The following is a 17866-nucleotide window of genomic DNA, read 5'->3' on the forward strand; positions in this document are numbered from 1 at the left end:
CTCCAGCCGCTGCCCGTGCCTCATCGCCCCTGGTCCCACATCGGCCTGGATTTTGTCACGGGCCTGCCGCCGTCCCAGGGTAACACCACCATCCTCACGATAGTGGACCGATTCTCCAAGGCGGCCCACTTCGTGGCCCTCCCGAAGCTCCCAACAGCCCAGGAGACAGCGGACCTCCTGGTCCACCACGTCGTCCGGCTGCATGGGATTCCAACAGACATCGTCTCCGATCGCGGTCCCCAGTTCTCCTCGCAAGTCTGGAGGAGCTTCTGCCGGGAACTGGGGGCCACGGTGAGTCTCTCGTCCAGGTACCACCCTCAGACCAACGGGCAAGCAGAACGGGTAAACCAGGAGGTGGAGCAGGCCTTGCGCTGCGTGACTGCCGCACACCCGGCGGCCTGGAGTACCCATTTGGCCTGGATCGAGTATGCCCATAACAGCCAGGTGTCTTCAGCCACCGGCCTCTCCCCTTTTGAGGTATGTCTGGAGTATCAGCCCCCGTTGTTTCCGGTGGTTGAGGGAGAGGTCGGTGTACCCTCGGTCCAGGCCCACCTGCGGAAGTGCCGTCGGGTGTGGCGTGCCGCCCGTTCTGCTTTGCTAAAGGCCCGGACGAGGGCAAAAGCCCATGCAGACCGTCGGCGGACCCCGGCCCCTGCGTATCGGCCTGGGCAGGAGGTGTGGTTATCCACAAAGGACATCCCCCTCCAAGTGGACTCCCCCAAGTTACAGGACCGTTACATCGGCCCATTCAAGATCCTGAAGGTCATCAGTCCAGCCGCAGTGAGGCTTCGGCTGCCGGCCTCACTGCGGATCCATCCTGTGTTTCATGTGTCCCGGATTAAACCTCATCACTCCTCACCCCTCTGTACTCCGGGTCCGGCGCCGCCTCCTGCCCGGATCATCGATGGCGAGCCGGCTTGGACTGTACGCCAGCTTTTGGATGTCCGTAGGATGGGCCGGGGCTTCCAGTATTTGGTGGACTGGGAGGGGTACGGCCCCGAAGAACGCTCCTGGGTGAAGAGGAGCTTCATCCTGGACCCGGCCCTCCTGGCCGATTTGTACCGCCGCCACCCGGACAAGCCTGGTCGGGCGCCAGGGGGCGCCCGTTGAGGGGGGGGTCCTGTTGTGTGGGCCGCCAGAAGAGGAGGTACTGCTGGCCCACCACCAGAGGGCGCCCTGCCTGGAGTGCGGGCTCCAGGCACCAGAGGGCGCAGCCGCCTCACAGGAGCAGCTACGGTGACAGCTGTCACGCATCACCTGCAACAGCTGTTACCAATCAGCAGGGGTACATCAGCAGGACGACGTCTCCACCTCTTTGCCGAGATATCGTTCTACCTGGAAGGTAATATTCTCAGCTGACTGCTTGACGGTAACCTTTTGTGATTTTTGTGAGTGATAACAGACCTTTTTTCCAACGAGAGGTGGAGGTAGCTTTCCTGCCGTGCAGATTACTGGGTGCAAACGCGCCCACCTTTAATTGTGTTTTTGTTCCTCGCCAGCAGTACCAGGTCCGACACGCGGAGGCAGTGGCCACCTGGGAGTTCGGGACTTGGCGGCTCCAGTATTCCCGGGGTCTGGTGGCGGAGGAAATCGTGTGGTTCCGGTTCTGCTTTGGACAGGTGTCTCCTATCTTCGAGCCTGCCCACACGACACCTTTGTGAATTGATTCTGATCTATTGTTGTAATCTGTTGTATTTGTTGTGCACATTCACAACAGTAAAGTGTTATTATTTGACCTACTCCATTGTCCGTTCCTTTGCGCCCCCTGTTGTGGGTCCGTGTACCGACACTTTCCCAACACGCGGCTTAAGAATAGAAATTTTACGAGTGTGAGCTAACGATGAAGTGGAGTAAATGTAGTAATGAAGTGTGGAGATATGCAGGCAGATATTTTATTTGGTACCCTGTGAACTGGAACAAACATGAAACGGAAGCAGCGTACACAACTGAAGAGAAAAAAAAATGAAGTGCACCTCCGCTGACAGTGTGTGACATTCACAACTTTACACATGCACTTACTGACAAATGAACACAGAAAGACAATTGGGGCCTGTTAAGAAGCTCTAGTTTCAGCATCAAGCAAAAAAAAAAAAGACATTAATAATAATAATAACAAAAAACAGATTTGAAAGTGCACATGCCCAAATGTGCTCAAATGTAAATGGTAAATGGACTGCATTTATATAGCACTTATCCATCAGACACTCAAAGCGCTTTACACATCAATGCCTCACACCGATGTCAGGCTGCTGCCATGCAAGGCGCCCACTACACACAGAGAGCAACTTGGGGATTAAGGACCTTGCCCAAGGGCCCTGAGTGATTTTCTGGTCAGGCTGGGATTTGAATCAAGGATCCTCTGGTCTCAAGCCTAAAACTTTAACCATGAGATCACCTCCCCAACGAAATGTGGTTTTCGTTGTGAACAACTACAAGAATAAACTATACTCACTAAGCAGCCACCCATGAAGCACTACGCCAGCCTCTAGCCTGTTCCCAACTCAATCCAGTGCATTTGCAGATCACAGATAATTTGTACATTGATGGAAAGAAATTGTTTCCTATTACCAGAAACAAATTCATCATGTGATGGTGCCTTTATAGCAATATGTGTGGAGTCAATAGCTCCGATTACATTAGGGAGACCAGCTCTCGCTGCAAATTGCGCTTTAATGTTGGAATGTGATGTAGCTGGATCACATTTACTCAACAAAAATATAAACGCAACACTTTTGGTTTTGCTCCCATTTTGTATGAGATGAACTCAAAGATCTAAAACTTTTTCCACATACACAATATCACCATTTCCCTCAAATATTGTTCACAAACCAGTCTAAATCTGTGATAGTGAGCACTTCTCTTTTGCTGAGATAATCCATCCCACCTCACAGGTGTGCCATATCAAGATGCTGATTAGACACCATGATTAGTGCACAGGTGTGCCTTAGACTGCCCACAATAAAAGGCCACTCTGAAAGGTGCAGTTTTGTTTTATTGGGGGGGGGATACCAGTCAGTATCTGGTGTGACCACCATTTGCTTCATGCAGTGCAACACATCTCCTTCGCATAGAGTTGATCAGGTTGTCAATTGTGGCCTGTGGAATGTTGGTCCACTCCTCTTCAATGGCTGTGTGAAGTTGCTGGATATTGGCAGGAACTGGTACATGCTGTTGTATACGCCGGTCCAGAGCATCCCAAACATGCTCAATGGGTTGACATGTCCGGTGAGTATGCCGGCCATGCAAGAACTGGGACATTTTCAGCTTCCAAGAATTGTGTACAGATCCTTGCAACATGGAGCCGTGTATTATCCTGCTGCAACATGAGGTGATGTTTTTGGATGTATGGCACAACAATGGGCCTCAGGATCTCGTCACGGTATCTTTGTGCATTCAAAATGCCATCAATAAAATGCACCTGTGTTCTTCGTCCATAACAGACGCCTGCCCATACCATAACCCCACCGCCACCATGGGCCACTCGATCCACAACACTGACATCAGAAAACCGCTCACCCACACGACGCCACACGCTATCTGCCATCTGCCCTGAACAGTGTGAACCGGGATTCATCCGTGAAGAGAACACCTCTCCAACGTGCCAAACGCCAGCGAATGTGAGCATTTGCCCACTCAAGTCAGTTACGATGACGAACTGGAGTCAGGTCGAGACTCCGATGAGGACAACGAGCATGCAGATGAGCTTCCCTGAGACAGTTTCTGACAGTTTGTGCAGAAATTCTTTGGTTATGCAAACCGATTGTTTCAGCAGCTGTCTGAGTGGCTGGTCTCAGACGATCTTGGAGGTGAACATGCTGGATGTGGAGGTCCTGGGCTGGTGTGGTTACACGTGGTCTGTGGTTGTGAGGGTGGTTGGATGTACTGCCAAATTCTCTGAAAGGCCTTTGGAGACGGCTTATGGTAGAGAAATGAACATTCAATACACAAGCAACAGCTCTGGTTGACATTCCTGCTGTCAGCATGCCAATTGCACGCTCCCTCAAATCTTGCGACATCTGTGGCATTGTGCTGTGTGATAAAACTGCACCTTTCAGAGTGGCCTTTTATTGTGGGCAGTCTAAGGCACACTTGTGCACTAATCATGGTGTCTAATCAGCATCTTGATATGGCACACCTGTGAGGTGGGATGGATTATCTCAGCAAAGGAGAAGTGCTCACTATCACAGATTTAGACTGGTTTGTGAACAATATTTGAGGGAAATGGTGATATTGTGTATGTGGAAAAAGTTTTAGATCTTTGAGTTCATCTCATACAAAATGGGAGCAAAACCAAAAGTGTTGCGTTTATATTTTTGTTGAGTAGATGACTGCGTTCCACACAGCCAGCATGGCTCAGCTCAAGGTTGACAGGCACACTCCTGACTGATCGGCCAGCTCCCGCTGGAATGCCCATGTTGCCAGGGAGCCCAGTGTGATCATCACGTCTGTAGGCACAGACAGCTCCTGGTTCCTTGCCGTGTTGCGCTCTAGGGCTGGCCGCTCTAGGGCTGGTATGGACAACTCTAGTAACAGTGGCCTTGGTAATTAAAATTGGCTTATGAGCCAATTATTATCATTTGCACGTAAATCCTTGCATTCTCTGAATATACACTCACCTCAGATTGCACCATTTACAAGGTCCTCTAACAACACTAACACAGCCATTGTTAATGCCATTTTCCTCATTACTTTGCGCATACTTTTATATCCACCCATATAGAGATAAACCTTGTTAATTTGCGCAACTTGGGGTCCACAAAATCAGACCGCTAGATATCTGTAACCATGAGTCAATGAGGTTGACCAAAAATAACTTATAATCAGCTTACTTTGCCATATTTCAATAGTTTTGACCATTTGAAGCAGGATTCCTTCCTGGATGGTGATGATTTCTTCATCTGGAGTGGGTTCAGGATCTTTGTTTTCCTCCTCCAAAAGGAAACGTGTAGTGGCCGTATGTGCGTATGTGCAAATTCCGGCCCAATCTCAACCGGCAGTAAGGATCTAAACAGTCCAAAAACCTCAGTGCTGACATGCAGCAGCCGGAGAAGGAATAAGAACTCATCGTCCACAATTGTCTGCACTGATGATCTCTCCCAAAAATGGTCAAATCAAAACTGACTTTCATACAGTCTAAATTTTCTGAGTCCACAAATCGACAGCGAGTAAAGCTGAAATGCGACTTAGGTGAACACGAGTTAACGAGGTTTACCTGTAATAGCAAACACGTGGATGTGTTAATTGTTCATAAGTGTGTCTCTGGTGTGCACATTACTCTGATGACTTCTTGTTTTCACACTATTAACAGTTGACCAGTATCACCTCTACGTGTCAGCAGTGGACCAATAGCTGCAGAAACGTACATGCACGTATTTGCTCAAAATCTTAATCGGAATGTTTAAGCAACAGTGATATCACACGTGCTCCATGTTGATTATATTCAGTTTGTGGTTTTAATAAGCCGTGAAGCTGTTCAGTCTCGAGAATCTTTGTCTCCGTCTTTTGGGCTGTGGTTTTCCAGAGCACACCACATTACAGCCTGTGAATAAAAGCGTGCTTGTGGTTCACAATAGAGCTTCACTGGTCCCTAAGCAGGGGGAAGGGCAGTACATTCTTGTACTGACCTCCTGTTTGCAGTAGATATTAAATAATAACTGCTGTTTTAAGGACTTTGACCAGATGTGGCCAAATATCAAAAACCGAGGCAGAGAACTGACCATCGCTGCAGCTCAATCACATAAATTAATATGTAAAAAAAAAAAAAAAACAGCACAGATCTGCTTTGTCTGGATTTTTGTCCAGAAATGCTGTTAAGCAATCGAGTGGCACTGACGCCTGGCATCTGAGGCAATCTGGGAAGAACAATGTGATCTCTCAGCTTGACTGATTGCTAACTGGATGCTTGCAATATTTCTTCTGGGCACTGCACACATACCTCTTTTTAAGTGCAGTGTAAGTCTGCTGGAAATTCACCCACTAAGAGGACATTTCAGCTTTGATTTAAGCTTTGGCTGTGGATGGCATTTGGCACATTTCTCTCCAACATCAATCTATGAATTAACAAGTCCACATAGTGCTGAGTCCTTACAAACGATGTATTTACTTTGTGATTCATGATCCAGCTACTTTTGGCCCCTATGTAGTTTTAAATAGCACAGAATCTCCTTCTACTTCTTCTAACGGACCTATAGACTGTATATAACCTGGACAAAGTCTGCATGATGTCACTCATAGGTTTTCAACAGAGACCCAAAACAGCCGATATGCAGCCCATATCTTGGCGTCACCATGTTGGCAGCTGTGGCATCATTTACTCTGCCTACGTCACGATGGACAAAGAGGTGGAGCCTGGGTGGCTTGGTGTGCGACAAAAGAAGCCTGAACATGCCCCTTCCTTCGTGTCCAAACCAGCTAACAGGCTAACCTGTTTGGATCTTTATTAAATCAGATTTTTTGGACTGTGCAGTGGTTCTCATAACAGTTTGCTTTGGTGTGGGCATTAAGCATTATGAGACACAGTTTCTCACTAATAGTGCATTAAAGGTAGAGTGCCACTGAGTTTTTAAAGCTTTAAGTCATATAAAGATTTTTATTTGGCACCACTATAATTTCATTCCTTAGCATTTAGATAAGGGATTCATAATGTGACAGTGCCAACATGATCAAAATTCATGCTGTCTGGAAATAATTTAGAGTATCAACCCCTGAGGGGGAGAAATTCAAGGGATCAGATGCTACAACTAACATTTGGTAGATATGGAAGTGATTTACAAGAAATCTTATGGATGTTAATGTAAGATGGGTCACAGGTAATCTCAAACTGTCACGCATGCGCACACCTGCTTCCTCTTGTAGTTAGTCTGCAAGACAGTGATGAAGGAAAACACCATATTCACCATGGAATTTCTCCCCAGATAAATACGTCCTTCATTTAAATGAGCTGAAATTTTGTAAAATGTTACAAAAACAAACCTACATCATAATACTTGGATTTCAGCAGAAAGTAAATTTTCTGTTTTGTGAAATTTGAAAGGCCCTATAGCTTTAAGTAGACCTAAAAGATGAAGCTACCAACAGTTGCTAAAAGTGCTAATGCCATTCGCATACAACATTAAATAAAACAAGAATTTCACTCAGTGCAAATACTGCAGCAGGGACGTCTTAGATGATCCGTTAAGACATTTCACTACACAGTAAGCAATTACTCTAGATATTTCTCATAAAATGCTCAAAATGGCACACAGCCCTCCACAACAGCTAGCAGCCACACCGAATGGCCTCTGAGCTACAGACAAGAGTCGGAGGCACTCGGCTTAGCAGCTGTCACTCAGATTGACACCCCCCCCCCCCCCCCCCCCCATCATGCAAAGCTATATGTCTTAAAACATTTTAAACTAAGAAGTTTGCTTTATATACACACACACACACATATACATATATATATATACGAGGTCTGTTAGAAAAGTATCGGACCTTTTTATTTTTTGCAAAAACGTGATGGATTTGAATCACGTGTGCTTGCATGAGCAAACCTTGAACCTTTGTGCGCATGCGTGAACTTTTTCACGCCTGTCGATTGCATCATTTTCTGGTAAGCAGCCTTTGTGTGAGGACGTGTGTAGTGCGCTCGGCGGATTTTCATTTCAAGGAAAAAGACGGAACGACTGGAGCAGCGCTGCATCAAATTTTGCCAGAAACTGGGTGACAGCCAGGTGGAAAACATTCAGAAGATTCAGACGGCTTTCGGTGACTTTTCAGTCATGTGACTATTCGAGAAATTGTGGAAGAGGTCGGCATGTCACAGCCGTCAGCAGCAGCATGAATTTCACCACCACTCTTTTCATAGCCAAATCTTCTGTCACAGGAATGTACCGAAAAAGTGCTGATGTCCACCAGCACAGTCCCGCATCACCACAGCGTTCACTTTGGATATGATCCAGTCATTTCAGCATGTTGATGGCTGACCAGAGCGTGGCTCGCTCTCCACCGTTGTGCGGACGTCTTTAAACCGGTTGTACTGCTCCTTTATCTGTGTGATGCCCAGAGGATCGTCACCGAAAGCCATCTGAATAATCTGAATGTTTTCCACCTGGCTGTCGCCCAGTTTCTGGCAAAATTTGATGCAGCGCTGCTCCAGTCGTTCCGTCTTTTTCCTTGAAATGAAAATCTGCCGAGCGCACTGCACATGTCCTCACACAAAGGCTGGTTACCAGGAAATGATGCAATCGACAGGCGTGAAAAAGTTCACGCATGCGCACAAAGGTTCAAGGTTTGCTCATGCAAGCACATGTGATTCAAATCCATCAGGTTTTTGCAAAAAATAAAAAGGTCCGATACTTTTCTAACAGACCTCGTATATATATATATATATATATATATATATATATATATATATATATATATATATATATATATATATATGTGTGTAAGGATTAAACAACGAGAAGCTGTGCATTACACGGTTTGAATGCACGACGTGGAGTCTAAAACATGAAGTGCAACCGTATAATGCATGGCTTCTTGTGAACCAAAACTGCTTTTGTATCAGGCTGTAAACATGTTTATTTCTGCTCTAAAGCTGGACATTCCAACATGGACCTGAATGGGAACCTGCTAGCTTTTGGAGCCAGCGAGCAGCGAGTCAATGAACTGTAACTTCTCTTCTTCGATCATGGGCCAAGCAAGCTTTCTGTACCACTTAAGGTGACGAAACAACACTAATGCCGCATTCACACCGGACAGCACGTGACGCCACAAATTCGTGTCCCTCACCTGGCGATGGATGCGCCACCATCGCCCGGTGTGTCGCTCTGCGAAAATTCACCCCAATGCATCATCAAATAGGAGGAGCTTCCATTCCGCTCGCCGTCAAGTCGACATGGCAGACCTTGATCACATGCAACGAGTTGCTGTGCTGTGTTTGTTGTGGAAAGCTGACAAACATCACCAACGGTGCTATCCCTGGGTTCACAACATCCTCATGAGACGTTCCCAATTCGGGGAGTTTCATCATTTGCTGCAGGAGCTGTGTATGGATGAAGGCCACTTTCAGCAGTACTTCCACCTCTCCAGGACCCAGTTTGAGGACCTTCTGTCCCGTTCGCACGCGCACATGTGAACAATAAAAAAAAAAAACTGGCTGCCGCTGCGGTTCCTTGCTCTCCCCTCCAACTCTGTGTTATAAACCAGTCACCATTTGTTTTATTATACATCTGTGTAGTTAATAAAATTATATTGATGGATAATTCATTCGCTCACGCACGTAAAAAAAAAAACTGCCTGCTGCTGCAGTGCTGCTGCTCGCTCTCCCCTCAAACTCTGTCATAATTGTGAAATAAAGGACAAAAGGGACATAAGTCCTGCTCACAGGCTGGCTGCCAGAGACAGGACATGTCCACATCAAGTATAAACTCCAGACATCTTCACGTCCCTGATTGGTCATCACGGCGCAACAAGATGAAAAAGTTCAGATTTTTCAATGCGATATCATCAATCAATCAATCAATCAATTTTATTTATATAGCGCCAAATCACAACAAACAGTTGCCCCAAGGCGCTTTATATTGTAAGGCAAGGCCATACAATAATTACGTAAAAACCCCAATGGTCAAAACGACCCCCTGTGAGCAAGCACTTGGCGACAGTGGGAAGGAAAATATCATGCCACTAACGTGCCACTCGCTCAAAAATCACTTTATTCACGTTGCTTTATTCGCGTCCATTGCGTGGCATTGCATGGCATTGCGTGGCTTGAACTTTTGTGGCGCCACAATGTGTCCTTCCAGAGGGATTACATGGCAACCTGTCACCGCCATCGCTCACGTGGCATCCGGTGTGAACACGGCATTAGAATCCAGCCTCAGTATACCATGACCTACACAAAAATGTATGATAGCCATCCCAGGGTGGTAGCTGTAGCCAGCTAGGGGTCAATGAAGAATTACACAGAGGTCAAAATGTAAAAATGCTCTGATCATGTTAAAAACTATACCACATTATTTGCCTGATCATAAAGATTCCAAAAAGGTCTAGTTTTGACTATCTATGATGGAATATTTTGGAGTTATGGGGTAAAAACAACACAAATTGTTACAAATGTCACTTTCAGTTTGTACAGGGGTCAAGTTAAAGTTGGCCCAATTTCAGTAAAAAAAGATGATGCGAATTATTGTTTGAATTAAAAAGATTAATAAATGAAATAGTTATCATGTTGCAGGGTAACATGTCACAAGTCATAGAATCTAATGGATGTCGACCTTGTTTGACCTTTACTTTGGAGACCAAACATTCAACACAGTCAAAACTTTGTCACTTATTAATCCTTTTATTTCAAACAATAATTTGCATCATTTTTTTTTAGTGAAATTGGACCAACTGTAACTTTTGACTCCTATACAAACTTTGTCACCATTTTTGCTGTTTTTACCCCAAACTATACCTTTTTGGAATCGTTATGATCAGACAAATAACGTAGTGGTGCAGTTTTCAACATGATCGAAGCATTTTAACATTTTGACCTCTGTGTAATTCTTCATTGACCCCTCGCTGGCTACAGCTACCACCCTGGGATGGTTATCATACATTTTTGTGTAGGCCATGGTACACTGGGGCTGGATTCTCAGTGTTGTTTCCTCACCTTATGTGGTACCGAGTAGGTCAAAATTGATGACTGACTCATAGACTATCTTCCAGGTGAGCCTCATCTGAGTCCCTCAAAGCTTACTGTTTGAATGGTCCTTATAGGGTGTGTGTACATCCTGTGACGTATAAACCAGCAAAAGTAAGGTGGCACATAGAAGTTCAAAGGGATGGTAAGCCTGGCTGTGGAAATGCACACGCTGCTATTGCTGAAGAAAGTGTGACATGGAGGAAGGGGCCTCATGACGGCAACAACTTCCGAACATCTGCCACTGCAGGAAGACACCCACATGGTGCTGCTTATCTGGGTGTTGTTGTTCCACACACTCCCCCCTACCCGCCAGAAGGAAAATCACACAGAGATAAGACTCCTCCTACTCAGCAGACCACACTCCCATCTGACTGCATTGTCAGAAGCAAAGCAGATTGAAGGAGGTTAGTTTGAAGTTAAAACTGTTCTTTCTCGTGACATGTTGAACATCACTTAGTGCTGGAAGGCCACGGATCATCACGTAAACATTTACAGTCAATTCCATATTGCACCCGTGACACCATTTACCCCCCTAAAACATGAATGAAATTAACAATTTCTACAGTGGAGAAGCACATATTGTTGTTGTAGATATTTTCTCTATCATCAAAACCTTTATCACAGAGAAACGGTCAGAAGACTGAAGATTCTGTCAGGACCAAAGTTACATTAGGCAAATTCTCTTTAGATGGCTTGTTAGCTCCCCTACCTATACCTACCACCTGTTGGACTTTTTTCCCCAGCAGTGAACAAAACAGTATCTATAAATCATTTGCACATGACATCACGTTACCCATGAGTTTTTGCGCGGCACCATCTGTCCGACCTTTGTAACATAACACCATGGAAACAGAATAGTAGCCAAATGTTTTGGAATAGTTCAATGAATAAATGCCATTGATAAGGTCAGTTATCTAGAATAAGTTGTTATGTGGAGGAGTAAGTCACTACTCATAGGAGATCGGACCTGTCTGCCCTCATGTTGAGTAGATCTGAACTCAAATATGAGGACTATGAGAATAACAGCTGTCATTCCCTAGTAACATCTGCATAATAGTTTGTATTTAATAACAGGAATTTTTGATACAGTATTCCGCCAGACCACCGAGGTCTCCTATAGATCCCTGTCCCAGATGGAAAAGTTGGAAAATCAGAGAGACAACCAAACATTAGCCTGGGTAAGGCCAAGGGAAAACACACACACAAAGTCTTTTCATCATGAATACAAGAGGACAGGCCAACAAAAGAACAGCTAAAACTTGCAATATCGATGCAGAACAACATACAGGACTGCTGAGTTTTGAACATAACGTACCTCAACTTGGCGATTCTGGATGAGGCTAACAGACTAGCACTGTAGGACATGTAGCCAGCTGCTAATGCTGCGTTTACAAATGTCATTTTTTCTGTCATTCGTGGCACATTCCTGACATTGTTGAAGTGACTTAACGCATCTGAATAGTTTTCTTAACAGTGCGTGTAGGTGCAGGATATTCGTGGAGCATGTTTTTGACTGTCAAAAAAAAATCTTTTACGAATGTCTAGCACCACCCTCATTTCACCTCATGTCGTGGAGTTCGCAACTGAGCGCGTTGGTTACTGGTGCGTGACAGCATTCATAGTGGTGATGGTTCTTGGAGCCCAAACTGTCACGCGTTGTTACGAATTGACATGGAAATTGTTAGGTTTTGACACAAATTGTAACGCACTGTCACATTTCACTGCACGCCACTACAAATCACTGTTTTCTGTCACGTGTGCACAATTAAAACCTGCTGCACTGCATTCACTTTCATTGATGCAGTATGGTTAAGAGGAACAGTGATGCCAAGTCAGCTAAGTCTTGTTCCACACGTCTTGCTGATGTTCCTCAGGGCGCTCCTACAGGTGTTCCACCTGCTGTTGTGCCCGATGACCAGGAGAATGAGTCTGAGCTTCTTCTACAACTGGCTCTCTCTGTCTGCTCCTCCTCCTTTCTGCACAACTCCATGGCGAAGTTCTTCTGCTGTGGATCCATTTGGGTGTTGAGGAGCAATCTGGAGCGATGTGAACAATTCAGCAGCTGACGGTAGGATGAATATGGGAGGTGTGTGGAGACAATTTGCCAAATTCACAACATTCCTGACAGATTAGTGACAGAATGTAATGATGCGCTGGCAGCGTGGCACAATATTATTATCCATGCTTAATAGTTCATAATAATTCGCCAACGACATGTGACATTAATCATAATGCGTGGTAACAGGTCGTGACAGATCCTGAGGACTCCTGACACCTCTGTCCCAAATCATAACATTCGTGATCGGCAGCCAAGAATGTATACTTCGTGGCATTCATGACTTGTCGTCGTTATGTGTAAACGCAGCATTAGACAAGTCATGTCAAGTGTGGGAGCATGCACTGATGCTACACGTTGCCGTATCCACAACACCATGGAACCACCATGGGTCCTTGATGGTAACCAGCAGACAACCTGTTCATTCCCACACCTCTACAATAATCATCTACCTCCCATAGCCATGTGAAATGTGGACGTCCCCTTGGCCTTCGCCAGGTTCTGGGATCCTCAACACTCAGGCACCTACATGCTGGATCATGCACAGAAAAATGAGCCACATGACCAAAATGTTGGAGCTGACGAGGCCTCACAATGCAAGCGATACGCTTCATCCTAGTCTCAGCACGTTTTTTTTTTAACAATATTTTTATTGAAGTTTCAATTGCATATAGAACATTATGTCAAATGCACAAACATTTTCATTTTTATCCCCTCAAAACAGTCATTCATTCACACAGGTAAAGAAAGATAATAAAAACAAACAGACATCAAAAATAAAAATAAATACAAGAATAAGACAAAATGGAGCAAAAATAAAATAAACAAAAACTAAGTAAAATAAAATTAAATCAAAATATAAAAGGCAGGATCATTTTATAACCTACTGTTCAGTCAATGTTTTCCGTTTCATTTGTCAAGAATGACATAAATTATTCCCAAATCCGAGCAAACTCTTCCCGTTTACCCTTAACAATGTATGTCAATCTCTCCAGTCCAAGACAAGTCATCAACTCCTTTTTCCACATTGCCATTGATGGTGGTTCTGCATTTTTCCAATATAGTGCAATTACTCTCCTTGCATGGAAAGTCCGAACTCAATCATCTTTGATTGCTTTTTTGTTTTGATGAAGTTCTTGGGGAATATTCCCAATAAGTACACAAATTGTTGACAACAGAGGTATGTTACACTTAACCATCCGTGATAAATATTTAACTACATTATCCCAAAACACCAAAATCTTAGAGCATGCCCATAGGCAATGAAACAGAGTTCCCTTTTCGGTTAGACATTTAACACAAACATCAGGAATGTTTAGGAACATATGGTGAAGTTTTGCAGGTGTTATATAAACTCTCATTAACCATTTATACTGAATCAATTTTAATTTTGTGTTGATTTAATTCTTTTGTGATTTTAAACATGCTTTTCGCCAATCTTCTTCACTAATATCTTCTTGTAAGTCTACTTTACAAGCGTTTAATTTATCTAATGCTGATTCTGTTGAGTGCTCCGCTAAAAGGTTATAGACTCTAGATATGTGTTTTTTCCCATTCAGATTATTAATCACTGTTTCTTCAATAATCGATAGTGGGGGTGTGGTCATGAATGTCTTGTGTTTTGATGCAATAAAACTTCTTAATTGCAAATATTTGAAAAAATGTTTTTGAGGAACGCTGTACTTATGACAAAGTTGATCAAATCTGAGAAGGGTACCTTGAAAATAAAGGTCCGAGACCATCCCAATTCCTTTCTCTGCCCATAATTTGAATCCCCCATCCAATGTACCAGGTTTAAATAGTCTGTTGCCCCAGATAGGAGTAAACTGTGACAAAGTTATTGTTTCATCAACAAAGTTATGTGCCACGTATCATACTGATATTGTATTTTTAACAAAAGGGTTTCTTGTCTGTTTTTTCAGCTTCTTGATATGTGAAGAATATAAATATTGCTTTATGGGCAAATCTGACACAGATTTTTGTTCAATATTTACCCAAACGGGTGGCGTGGATGAAAAATAGTACACTGCAGAACTTAACTGGGTGGCCCAATAATACCATTTCAGGTTTGGGACCCGGAGTCCTCCTCTTTCATACGGTAAAAATAATAACTTAAGCCGGAGAGTATCAGCACGTTTGATACAAAGTCATTGTGACAATACCCAAGGATCCTCCAAAGAGACCCAGAAGCAAAGACATCCAGTCATTGCCTTTAGCATCCAAGTCTCACAATCATACAGCAAGACAGGCAGCACCAGGACCCTAAAGACTTGGACCTTCATTCACCTGCAGACAGCAACAACAAATACGATGGTAAGAGGTAGAGGAAGACTTTCATTAAAAAATAAAATTAAAAAGCTGGTTGACGAACACAAATCTCAGGGGCAAACACTGCTCTCTGGAGTTGGAATAGTTACCAATAAAATGTCATGCGATCTACACATTAGCCAGCCATTGTCATTGCTGTCTCCTAATTCCTCATGTGCTCTTTATTTTGTTAGATTTTGACCTAACAACATTTGCTCTGTGCACAGCTGGTCATGAAAAATACCTGTACTGATTATCACATCCTTGTTTATGTGAACAGCTGATTATGGCACAAACAAATCCCTATTCCACTTGTACTAAACAACTAAACAGCAGTCTGGTGAGGCCATAATGATGGCAAACTAGAAAGGCTCACGGGAAATCTGTGACATCCGTGCAAACTATCAAAACCTAAAACAACAAAAACATTATTAGTTTGACACAGCTGTGACAGTGTAAAGGCACCTTGGTTTCATCAGCCAAGTTCTGAGAGCAAATGTGTCATCGGCTACGAAATGATTATTTTACAGCATGACAAAGCGGGACACATTGGCATGACAAATTGAACAACAGTGCGTGGATCAAATTCATACAAGTGTCAAGGTGCCTTAACATTTATCACTTCAGTCTTCAACATGGGGGGCTCTTCCTACTGTCTAGGTTCTTGCCAGTTGAAGCAGGTGCAGGAACATAGAATGCATGTGTGAAACTGATTTTTTTGTTTTGACCTCAACTGAGTTGGGGGTTTCAACTTATCCCTCTGAGGAAAGATAAAGAAACTTCACACCCACTCCCTGGGGAACAAAGCAAACAACCCCCGTGAGTGCCAGGTGGCCTGAATGACTCTCCAGAGCAACATTTCTCTTTTGTTCATATGGATGATGCTGTTTGGTTCCCAAAAGAAATTGTAATTCTGCTTTGTTTTGGGTCTAAAGGATCAATGCACCACAAGATTGAGGGAAACTCATGAATTTCTCAACCTGGGCTACCTGGGCCCAGCTTGCCAGATGTTTTTGGGTTCCTCTTTTCACTCTGGATGAACTGTTTTACTCAGTCCACTCCTGGTGTCAAAACTCAGGGGTGGTGTCCAAGTGGTTTGTGTGCTTGGTTTCAGTGAGGAAGGTTCCTGGTTCAAACCCCACCCCTGCCCATTTTCTCCGTGTAATGTGGAGTTGCATCAGGAAGGGCATCTGGTGTAAGGCTTGTACCAAATCAACATGCAGATTCACACTGGATCTTCTGTGGCAACCCTGAGTGAAAGCAAGGGAGCAGTCAAAGGGACTTACTTTTACTACTGATTTTGAAACAATCAGAACACAAACATGGTCATGGGCTAAACAGCCACCGTACACATTGTAATTTTATGGTGCATGTTTAAAAAGCTCATACTAAACCACTTGTTGTTGTCACAGTATAAGTGAAAATGTCATTAAAAGTGTTTAGTAAGCCCATATTTCATTAAAGCGGCGAATGCTGATGAACGTAGCAAAATTCTCAAATCACTCAAAACTTCTCAGTCGAACTTCATAAATATGAGCTGACCTGAAAATATTGTTCTTCTTTAACCCCTGTAAACTGATGTATTGGATGAACTCAATTCAATTATGTGCAGGATTTCTACCTAATAAATATATGTTGCCTGAACTCAAATAAAGCACATCCATGCAAGATAATTTAATTTAATTTAGTTGGGACAACATATATTTATTATGTGTAAATCCTGCCCATAATTGAATTGAGTTCATCCAATGAGTCATTTGTTTGTGTGATACACTCAAAAAACTGACTCATTGGATTGAATTCCATTTAATAAATACATGTAGTCCCAAACTCAATTAAATTAAATTACATTTTGGTAGTATAATGTTCATTTGCAATTGTCATCAAATGGTTTCTCCACGTTGTTTTGACTAGAGGTGGGCAGATCGATCCTAATATCGATAATATTGATACCAACTCTGGTATTGATATTGAACAATCCTCGTGTAAAAAGATCGATACTCAAGCTTTTTTCTCTCCTGCATGCACTGACTGCTGTGCATGCAGATTCATCAAAGTCTACTCTCTGTAAAAGCAGCGCTACACTGTGTCACACAACACGGAGTAGTGCACCCTTGTATTGTGGTTTGTCAGCCCTCTACCTCAGGAGATTTTGTTTTAAGTTGTGTTGAGTGATATTTTTTAAACAAAAATGTTGATTGTGATAATAAAGTATTTTGTTGTCATGTACAATGTTTGGCGAAATTCTATCCTAGGTCTTTTGGATCCTTTGGATCTATGAAACTTAAATATGAAAAAGTATTGGTATCGATATCTGCGATGCTGGGCCTGTATTTACTTGGTATCGGATCAATACCAAAATTCCCGGTATCACCCACCTCTAGTTTTGACTGTAGCACCTCGCTCGCACGCAAGGGATTATGGGATATCTCAATAGGGTGAATAGTAACAAGTAGGTAGCAACACACACTGAGTCACTGAAGCAGGGGAAGATCCAGGATTATGTAAAGGGCGGGAGTGGATTTGTGAATGTCCCTTGGTTGTGCTTCCCTTGGGAGGTGTGGGACGCATTCTCCCCCCACCCCAAAAGAAAATTTAGAATTTTTTGTTGCCATTTCCTGCATTTTGTTGCACATTTCACCACAAAATGCAATCATAGAGAAGATACTCTTGTTTTTTATTAATTTGAACTTGTATTGTACAATCTGTGCGATGGTATCCCGTTATGATGACAAATAACAGAAAACATTTGAACTGTTTTTGGTTAAAAAAAAAAAGAACAACTTGTTGCTGAACAGAGCGTTCGAAAACAGCATTCAGCGGTTTTTTGGTCC

The sequence above is a fragment of the Thalassophryne amazonica genome, chromosome 14 (genome assembly GCF_902500255.1).
Source record: "Thalassophryne amazonica chromosome 14, fThaAma1.1, whole genome shotgun sequence".
In the NCBI taxonomy this organism is placed as follows: Eukaryota; Metazoa; Chordata; class Actinopteri; order Batrachoidiformes; family Batrachoididae; genus Thalassophryne; species Thalassophryne amazonica.